Raw genomic sequence first — 11,194 nt, 5'->3', positions numbered from 1 at the left:
GCGGTAAACGAAACATTGGGTACAGTTTTCTTGAGTTTGAATTTGGTTGTAAAGTGAATCTGTCATGTTTGAAGTAGCAGCACACGCATATTGAAATAGGGGTCATATGAAGCCTGATGGAGAAATCCAGGATGAGCTTACTGAACAAGGCCTGAAACCAGTAAAGTCGAAATGACCCCTTCACCACCAAGACCCTTGCACTCCAACCTCTACAATATTTTAACTGTTGGAGGTTTGGTCACACTTGCACTGCATGAACAGTGGATACAAGATGCGTCCAATTTGGCATCCTACACCCAATTGAAGTTTGCAAGAATCAACGAGAAGAAACGTGCTGCGCTAACTGTGTAGCCCCCCCCCCAGACAGCATCTTACTACGGGTGCACGAAATATAAGCAAGTGAGCCTTATAAAATGACAGATAAGTAACCCAACAATTATCAAATCTATTTCTACAACTTGAGTCAAGCATACCTTGAACCATTCAGAAAGGCAGAAGACCCCAGTACACAACAAAGTGACCACTCCAGCACCAAGATACATAGCAACACCTGCTAGCAAAAAATCGTACACTGATGCAACCAAGTCCCCCACAATGAAAAACAAGATGCCAGAAACACAGCTAGACACAAATGAGCTTTTCTCAAGAATCACCTCATTTGTTGCCGACGTCATGTATAGCTTTCACTAGGTCTCCAGCAAACCCAAGGATCTGCCGACATTAGCCACAGACATCGGGAATGCCGCGGCTTTTTACTTCGACCTAGACACCGTCAAGCTGGTCAACTTCACGAAAATCATCAATACTTGGACTGCCAGCCTTTGCTTATACAGGTGATCTGTTTCTATCGCTATCTAACAAATGTCTTTTACACAGTTGCATACAAAGAGGTTTCGCTTACAAAAAACTCTTTGAACTATGTAATACGTTAAAAGCATACCTCGTCAGCATAAACGAGATGCTTCTAAACGCTAACAGCAATTTAAACTTTCCAGGTTACCACATCACCCATACACCCAAAACTCCTCACCAACACAGCCGATTCACACTTGTATACAAAAATAACATAAACATCACCTTCACATCCCACCCTCCTCCACTACACAATGATTTCATTCACTGTAACGTACACCTTCCTAACAATACAGTAGAACCTCGAGTAATGGGCGCCTCGAAACAACGGGCACCTGCAACGTGCCATTAAGGGCAGACCTTTTCAGTCTCTTTCTTCTTCTAACTATTTGTAACCAAAATAAATCTTGCAATAATGGCCACCTCGATATTCCGGACTAAGGATAGTGCCTTTAGTCTCGTTCTGTATAAGGGTACTTGATAAAGTAGGCAGTTATCTTTATCTGTCTGTATGGTATACTACTAAATTCCAAAGATCCCAGAAGGATGACCAGTATTCAAACACTTGCAATGTTTACTGGATCGGCTTCAAACTATATACTGTAATAAAAGTTTTCACAGATTCAAAGTGCAATGTTATTACTCTGGGGAATTTTCGTTGTAAACACTGTAGGATGCATAAACTGATAAATTCCACATTGTGTTCTCGGAGAAGGGGTCAAGTCGGCTTATTTCTGCGCACGTGCTTTGTTGCTCACGAGATTATCGTATTACGGTGTCACATAAACAGACCAATGACACAAGTGGTGATTTGTTTCTATATTTTTCAGCGGATTTCTACATCAGTCTTAGACAGTAAAATAAACACAGAAGGTAAATGTGAAACGTTTAGCAGTTCAAACTCTGAAATTTTGTGACCAATAATAAAGAAAAAAAGGGCACAGCTAATCCACCCCCCTCCCTCAGATCTCCTGTTGACAACGCTCCATGTCATGGCAATACGCAACTCACGAACACCCGTGTTCTGCATACACCAAACAAAACGGGGACCTTAAAATTCAGAAATTTAGTATGGTCAATATGGAATTCAACTTTACATGGCTCATTTTTGATATTGAGAGCGCCCTAACCACTTGGCCATGCCAGGCCTACCTACTTTTGAAAGAAAACTTTAATTTTAAGAATTTGTACTAATATTATTGCGACAATGTATCGATACATAATTTAAAATTAATAATGCACTTAAGTGATAAAATTCTACAAGTAATGAAGAATAATAAATCTTAACTAAATTAATAATATTTTTTATTAATTTCTGGAATCCTAATGTGTTTTCCCTTCAAAATGTATTGTCCTGTTTGAATTGTTAGGTTATCGAGTCTCTTTATGACCAATGTTTTGTCTACACTGTCGTAATACTTGTTTGTTTGTTTGTAATTAAGCACAAAGCTACACAATGGCTTTCTGTGCTCCGAGTATCGAAACCCGGATTCTAGCGTTGTAAGTCCGCAGACACGGTCGTAATACAAAACATAATATCGCACTAGTTAAAAAATAAAACATTCCCTAACAAACTGAAACAACTACAGTTTAGGGCAACAACAATTATCTCGATTTCACAATAAAACAATGAAACTTTATTTCCTGATGTGAACAAGAAACATTTCGGCAGACACTGTACACGTTGTAGCCCTCATGAGTTCTAGTACTGAAATAAAAGTCTCGTTGGCAACGAGCGGCGTAAACACGCAAATTATGCGTTCGAAACGCTATTTTTATTATTTTTACTAGAACCCTATATATGGTCAGTGAAGAAAGATGTTAGTAATAAAATTATTAGCAGCCTAATTATGATATCATATAACACACCAATGATCTACTAGCAGATCTTACTTCGCCAACTTGGGCATTATTCATCGGAATAAAAGCCTTCTACATGGGACATTACGGTTCGTCAGCTTCCTGTTGCAGGGGTCTCAACTTCCTCCCACATGTACATAGAGCATGACAAACAGAAAAAAAGTTTATGATAGACAGTTTTAAAAACATGCTTGTATAGCCTGTACTTCGTGCTTGAAAGAAGCTAAACATAACTAAATAAAGAAGGTGACAAACGTGGCGTCATGAGCAAGTGCTAAGTTTAAAATGGAAATTGGGTTGAAAGACTTTAAAACTTAAATTATAGATGTTTGATGAATTTTAAATAAGTAAACGTCCATTACGTTAATCTTGCGAGTGTGGATACTATACTGTTATATGTAATTAAGAGTTTTTGTTTGTTTGTAACTAAGCCTAAAGCTACACAATGGGCTGTCTGTTCTCTGCCCACCACGGGTATCGAAACTCGGATTCTGGCGTTGTAAGTCCGCAGAAATACCGCTGTGCCACTAGGGGGCAATTAAGAGTTTAACATTTTCATTTATCATTATTTTTAATTTTTGTTAAACTATGAGAATATGAGAAATATTTTTTCTCTTTTTTTTTCATTACACAAAAATTTGTGTGTTCGAAGTTCAGCACAAAGCTACACAATGGGCTATCTGTACTCTTCCTACCACGGGTATCGAAACCCAGTTTTTAGCGTTGTAAGTCCACAGACATACCGCTGTACCACTGGGGGGCACATAAAAATTAATTCTGCCACTACATAGTTGGAATCACTGCATGCCAGCAGTCACGTGGAAGCCCATGCAGCCTGAACCCCAGGGTGTCTTGAAAATACTGTAATACTAAGTCTGCTTGCGCTGGAGTGTTACGTGAGTATAAAAACTTGTCTTTAAAAATGTTTAGTGCTTATAGGAATGTTCTTATTTGTTAAATTATTGTGGACTGTCGTTTTTAAAATGATAAGTCGTGCATAAAGATTTAATACTAAGTTTTAATTCTGTCTCACTTGTACTTTATGTGTATTTATGCATATATATCATATATATACTCAAAGATAGTTTGTTAATTTGTTTTTGAGCAAAGCTAAACAAAGGTTATGTACGCATAACCTTTCCTAATTTTGGGCTGATACACCTGAACTGGTCAACACCACCAATAACTAACTCTCTGGCTTCTCCAGTCTCATACAATAGCGACATTTGACCATCACTCTTAGAGTACACGAAGGTTCCAAAGTACAGAACGAGTTTTTGTAGAAATGAGTCCAATCAGGCTAACCAGTAGGCCACGACCGACGTTCACATACATAAATAGGATTGGATATCAAAATACGTTAGTAACATATGTTGGTTTATAAAAAGAAAAGGGGACACTTGGTTTCTTACGTTATTTTTGTACATTATTTCTTTTTTATGATCGAGTTAAATCTTAACTTTTAAGTTTCTTTTAAATCAGTATCCATTATTACTTCATTTTAACCTTGAGATTTGAACGAATTACAGACATTGTGAATTTACTTATTGTATTGTTATCGTTAATAAGATAGGGAAAATATTTTAACAATGTTAAACATTCATCGACGTCATGTAATTACAACAGCTATAACAGCGAATGAGGTGTCGTTAGGAAAATAATTTTACCTCAAATGTCATCAAAAGTCAAATATCTATATCTATCTATACATAATATTATAGACTTCGTCTTTTTGTTGTGTGGGTAAGACTAGAATTGTGTTCTAAGTACTACAGTATTAGTACACATAATAAACACGATGTTAATGATTATAATATAGGAAGTATATGATTAATAGCATAACACATTGGCGATAACTATTTTTAATATCTTAGTCTAGATGTATGCTTGTTAGAGAGACATGTTATGATTTCATCTATAAATTTCATGAAAGTTAAGAAGCTAAACATCTTGTGTAGTATGTAGAAATAGGAGTACAAACTAAATAGCAGACTATGTAAAGTATAGAGCAACCAATGAGTGATTCAGTTAAATGTCAGTTAGTGACTTTGGCAGTAAGAGTTATTGTACCTATTCAGTTAGTTAGTGACTTAGTCAGCGTATTTGTTGTCGATTGTTTAGCAAGGAACTTCTACAAGTACGTTTATAAGTAAGTTAAGCACAAAATAGTTTCGTAATTTCTGTTGAAATGTTATTTGTGAACTTGGCCAACCAGTTAATGTAGGCTCTAGCAAGCGTCAAAAAAACAAATAACCTAATTTGTTATCGTTACTTTTACTGTATTTGACATTTTATAAAATAATTCAAAACAGCACATTCAAAAGTAGAATATGTTACAACACTAGTGTCAGAAGTGGGGTTATTTTTGATGAAAATAAAAATAGAATTTTGATTAAACTTCAACTTTCAAGATGATAGTACGACCATGAAGTGAGATCGAAACTTTGCTGGTAATGATGAAACATTTGAAAGAAAGTCAATGAGAAAGAGATAGAAAATTTGAAGACGACAAAGAAGAAAGAGACATAATATTTAAAGAAGAATTAAGAACAAAAATAAATATTTCTAGAGAAATGGATGTAATAGTAAACAACAAGCTATTCATCTTGTTGCCCATTTAAAAGGACCAGTTGAAAGCAGTAATAACTATCAAGCATTGATAACTCCTTATCTAACAGGTCCAATGTGACATACTAGAAGAAAGTATCCAAAGCAAAGTTACAAGGCAAGGTATGGAGAAGGAAAGAGACTTTAGCCAAATTTGAAGAAAATTTTAAAAGGCTTGGCCAGTTATTTTCCCAGATGCTCCACAAGAAGTGGTGGATTCATTGGCACGTGACCAATTCATAAATGTCATAAAAATGAGGATATCTGAATTAGGCTGAAGTAAAATAGGTTTAATTTTGGTGATGAAACTTCAGTCTATTAAAGTTGTAGATAAACAACTAAAAAACCTAAAAACGAACACGATCATCATATTAAGTAGTATTGAAGCATAAACTCCCCTCGATAGTCTAGAAGAACTTAAAGTATCAGTTAGACACCTATCTACACAGAATGAAGAAAATAAACCAAAAGACAACAGATGCTTCAAGTATAACTTGAAAGGACATATTGCCAGAAATGCAGATAGAAGCCTGAATGAAATAAAAACTCCTCACGAAGGACGTTAGAAAAAAAGAAATTGTTATCAATGTGGGAAACATGATCACTACAGATGATACTATGAAAAAATAACAGCTGTCGCTAAGCTAAGTAGACAATATTCTTCGGATGAGTTTGAAAACTCAAACAGATCAAAGAAACAACAGAGTTAACAAGACATAGTAAAAACAGGAATTAGCTTTACTTATGGGACAAGTTTGAACTGAGAATGCTACACATGCCCTAAATAAGATAAGAAGTTTATTATTATGTTATTTAGTCCACAGTTTTAATGATGGGATGCCTTGCAGTGTGTTGATCGACACTGGTTCTACAGCTACGATTGTTCAATTTGATTTGGTAATAAAAGGTGTGAAATTACCTCTAGAGATAAATAAAGAAGATGGATTGACACAATTGATACAAACAGCAAGTGGATATAAACTTTCACCAAGTGGGAAATTGGAAGTTACCCTTACTTTAGGAAGTTTTTCTACACCACATGATGTGTGGATAATTGATATTGAGGGAGAGTACATATTGAGAATTGAATTCATGCAGGTACATGGAAGTATGGTTATGCTAGCTTCAAATAGCTTCACAGTCTGTAGCAAGGAAATCCTTGTGCACTACACGGCAATTACTAACAGAGGCTGAACTTCCAGTGATAACAAGGAGGGGCAGTTATTGTACAACAATAAGTAAAATAATCATACTAAGACATATTAGAAATAAATTTGCATCTAATGGCTGGGACATAGTAGAACTAAGCACTCCAACATTTGCTGAAGGACTAAACCTTAAAAGAACTCTCGTGGATCTGAAGAAAAAAGATATTATCATCAGATCCATGAACACAGCAGACCATAAAATCTGAATGGGACATTGCAAGATTTGTATCTGTATAGGTTGTATATGTAGTACTTTTCCATCAGAAAACATCTGAAGTAGCCAACTTTGAAGCAAGATATAATAATTCTGAAGCCAAAACCTTGCATAAAAGTTGTATGACCTGAGATGTGGAGGTCTTACAGCTGATTAATGCTATAGATTATATCAATTATTCACAGATTATTAAGATACTTTCTCCAATAGACCTCCTAACTTAGGATGAACAAATACGATATATGATAGGATTTATACTGGAGATGTAGCTCCAATACTTCAGTGAGCCAGCTTACTCCCCCTTGCAAAACAAGCTGAGTTTTTGAACAAGATAGAGCCCCCCCCCCAGTGGCACAGCGGTGTGTATGCGGACCTACAACACTAGAATCCGGGTTTCGATACCCGTGGTGGGCAAAGCGAAGATAGCCCTTTGTGTAGCTTTGTGCTTAATTACAAACAAACAAAAAGATAGAAGCCCTAGAAGAACATAGAACAACAGAACCACTTTCTAGCGTGTGGGTATCGCATGTTGTGTTTATGAAGAAGAAAAATGGATCCACAAGGTTCTGCATGGACTGTTAGAATGTGAATGAAGTCACAATGAAGAATGCTAACCAAATGCCAAGAATTGATTCTACTTTGGGTGATTTATCTGGATGAAAACAGTTTTACAACATTAAATCTGAAGAGTGGATATTGGCAAATGTAAGTCAACGAAGCAAGAAGAAAGAAGACAACCTCTTCTGAAGGAAATGAATTGTGGCAATTTATTTTGTTCCCATTTTATTATGTAATGGACCTGCTACGTTTCAATGACTAATGGAGTGTGCTCTTTATGGACTAGCCTAGAATGCCATATTCACCTACTTTGATGACATGAACCATATGGGAAGGCCTTTGATAATGCTTTTGATAGGCTAAGGAATTTCTGAAAGAGTTGAGGAAAGAGAATCTTAAGCTAAATCCCAAGAACTGTGAATTGTTCTATAAACAAGTGAATTTACTGGAATATAGTCAACCGAAATGGAAAGTTTAGACTCATATTAAATTAAATTTGTTCAAAATTGATAAACACCAAAAAATTTGCTTCAAGTAAGATAATGTGTAGGAAATATTATTATCTTTGTACAATCACTGTTTGACATAGCTTGTAATCAACACAAATTACTTGGAAAACTAAATAAGTTTTGCTGGACTGCTGACTGTGAACAAACTGGAAAAAGAATGAGTTGCTACTTCTGTATTACCATCTCCTCTGTTGTGTTCATGGACCTAATGATGACATCCTTCTTCTAAAAATTAATTTTTCAGTAAAGGTTAAAGCCAGCTTAACCTTGCATCCAAGTCTCCAGATGAAGTCAGTTACCAGTCTGTACTCCTTTTGATGTCAGTTACTCACATATCATGACACAAAGAGAAGTTCCTACAGTAAGAATAACTTTAAATTTTCTTCTTGATGGAATCAATCCATTTTCTTTATCTCTTGAGACAATTTTCCACTTTTCATTACCAAATTGGGTTAAACTATAGTAGCTGTAGAACCAGTGTCGTCCAACATACTGCAATGAACCCATATACTCGTAGACATGTTTCTTTAAGTAATGAACTTCTTAGCTCGTTTGGGACACATGTAGTATTCTCAGCTAAACTTCGCCCATAAGTCCAACCAATTCCTATTTTTTGATGTCAGATTGGCCCTTTTTTTGTTGTTTTGATCTGGTTGGGCTCCAAGACTCATCCTTATGGTAATATCTCCTTGATGTATTAACAGTTTCCTCTTTCTGGTATCCTTTGGGAAGAGTTCTTATTCTGTGCAAACTTTTGTCTGTAGTTCAAGCCACACTTGAAACATCTATTAGTTTGTGATTTATTTCTTCCACTTGGTGTAATAAGTTGTCTAATTAATTCTTACAGTTCTTCTGGACTTTGATCAAGAGAAGTTGATGTTTAAATACTACTCGATTTGACGATCCCATAAATTCTGGATAATGCCTTTAGTTGTTTATACGCACTTTAATGGATTCAAGTTCCATTAACAACTGCAGAACTTCCTAGATGTACACCTAGTTTGCTTCAATCTAATTCTCATATTTTTTTATCTGATATAACATCTATTAATTTGTTACGTGCCAACGAATCTCTTATTTCACGTAGAGCATTTGTGTAAGATAATTGATCAAGCTCTTCTAAATCTTCTGGAGGTTTGCTTTTGATACTTCTTTCTGGTGTGCCACTCCAAATCTATTGGAAGAGGTCGCTATCAATTCTTGATAATTATTATGGCTTTTAGCTGGAAGGTTACTTAATGTCATTAAAGCTGGTTCTTATGGATAGCATGGTGAATAGCTTGTAGTTTGTTATTCTATCTGCTCCTTCAGAAACTGAGGTTGATGGGCTGTTTATGTTACCTTTATCTAATAGTTGGTTGAGTGCTGGAGTAATCCAGGAAGCACAGTATTATCGGTTGCAGGAGTAGATTAAATAGGTTCAACTATTCCTCATTTTTCAGTAATTCGTGTTTTAGGTTGGAATTCTTGGGCGGGTGCAAAAAGATTTGTAGCTAGTTTATTCTTTGCTTTTACCAATTTATTTTCCAGTTGTTTTAATTTGTTACTGGTGCTCTTTTCCACGTCGATGATCATGTTTTGTACATTTTTTATTTTGTCATTACAGCATTTATGTACTTTAATTTTGTTGCTGTGATACTTCTGTAAAACTACAATAGCTTGATCGATCTTATTTTCAACCAAATTTATTTTTGTTTTTTAAACATTATTTCTCTTTCTTTTAAGTCTTCCCTTAAACTTTGTTCTTGACTTTCTTTTAGTTGCTTCGTCATTTCTAATAATATTTCGATCACATTTCTTTTCCAGGTCGTCATTTTGAAGTTTGGTTAGGGCGCTCGACTCGCAATCTGCGGGTCGCGGGTTCGAATCCCCGTCACACCAAACATGCTCGCCCTTTCAGCCGTGGGGGCGTTATAGTGTGACGGTCAATCCCACTATTCGTTGGTAAAAGAGTAGCCCAAGAGTTGGCGGTGGGTGGTGTGACTAGCTGCCTTCCCTCTAGTCTTACACTGCTAAATTAGGGACGGCTAGCGCAGATAGCCCATAACAAACAAACAACTTTTGAAACAAGTGTTATAACGTATTATATCGATGGGCAGGTGCTTTTAGATGTACCGATAAAAAAATTATTCATTTATTCTATGATATTTGCCACAAGTTCACTTTGAGACAAGTTGTAACAATGTTTTATCAGAAACTTTGAAACTAACTGTATGCTTAACTCATAAATAATTTCCTTGCTAATCAGTTGAGTAACTGAATAGACGTGATAACCCAGGTGTAGTGGGTCGGAACGCGTGGGCTCGGTGTACCTGTACTTTTTTTCAAGATGGAATGCCGTACCACAACTATTTCGAACGAATCCCACCTTACACAGATATGCAGTAGATTTCACCTTCCAGTTATTCTTTATTTACACCACTGGTGATAACTCACTACTAAGACTGATCTGAATCACTCACTTATTACTCATTGGATACTTCACACTAACTAATTAACTGCTCATTACTTTACTTATTCTCGCATTTATATTGTACTTTTATTTATACGTACTCCTTTAGCAACAATAATAATAAAACAAAGCTAATCGAATTACAAAAGTATTAATTCGGTTTATTCAAAAGACCGAAAAACACGAGCGCTTTCGAGTAGTTAACTATTATCTTTTATTAATGCAAAGTACAATACTTTAATTGCAGTTTTTTTTTTTGCAGTCAAACCTATGCTTAAAATAATCAAAACAATAAGTATTATATTATCTCTAGACACATAAATAGATTATGTTAATGACTGTATCGACATTTATTAAAGTTTATTTACCTTTGGCTATTTTCAGTTAACTGGGGGTATATTCATTAGGAATAAAATAACACGAAGCTCTGCTTAACTTACGGCTGCAGCTGACTTTAAAAAGTTCATTTGAGGTATTTTGGAAAATGTCCCGATATACCCTTTTTAGTTTCACGTATTCTTTTGCGGTCACGTAAACTAAGATGCTGGAGTATGATGATTTTGTTTGTTTGTTGAATTTCGTGCAAAGCTATCCAAGAACTATTTACGATACCGTCGCTAATTTTGAAGCAATAAACGAGAGGAAAGACAGCTAAGTCAATAATACCCGCCACCAATTTTTGGGTTACTCTTAATCAACGAATAGTGTGATTGACTGTTACATTAAAATATCTCGGCTGAAAGGGCGAGCATATTCGGTAAGGGATTTTGATCCATGATCCACAGATTTTAAGTCGAGAGCCCTAACCACAAGGCCAATGCCAGGCCCTCAAATTAGGACCAAAACAAAAGGAAAACAAACTGTTTGTTTGTTTTGAATTTCGCGCAAAGCTACACGAGGGCTATCTGCGCTAGCCGTCCCTAATTTAGCAGTG

The 11,194-nt window shown here is 35.8% G+C and overlaps 1 long non-coding RNA gene across 3 annotated transcripts in view; it reads left to right on the top strand.

The window, feature by feature from the left end:
• Window positions 1–2,939: 2,939 nt before the first annotated feature.
• The window catches only part of LOC106473574, a 19,233-nt gene continuing 10,978 nt past the window's right edge, over window positions 2,940–11,194 (top strand). The window contains exon 1 of one of the 3 annotated variants that reach the window (XR_002613732.1): window positions 2,940–2,958. This is a non-coding gene — a long non-coding RNA (uncharacterized LOC106473574). Of the gene's footprint in view, window positions 2,959–3,088; window positions 3,111–3,410; window positions 3,609–11,194 lie in introns of those variants that run through there. The other 2 variants (XR_002613731.1, XR_001291686.2) reach the window with 2 other exon arrangements.

The sequence above is a fragment of the Limulus polyphemus genome, unplaced genomic scaffold (genome assembly GCF_000517525.1).
Source record: "Limulus polyphemus unplaced genomic scaffold, Limulus_polyphemus-2.1.2 Scaffold6285, whole genome shotgun sequence".
In the NCBI taxonomy this organism is placed as follows: domain Eukaryota; kingdom Metazoa; phylum Arthropoda; class Merostomata; order Xiphosura; family Limulidae; genus Limulus; species Limulus polyphemus.
This window is presented reverse-complemented; position numbering and strand designations above follow the sequence as displayed.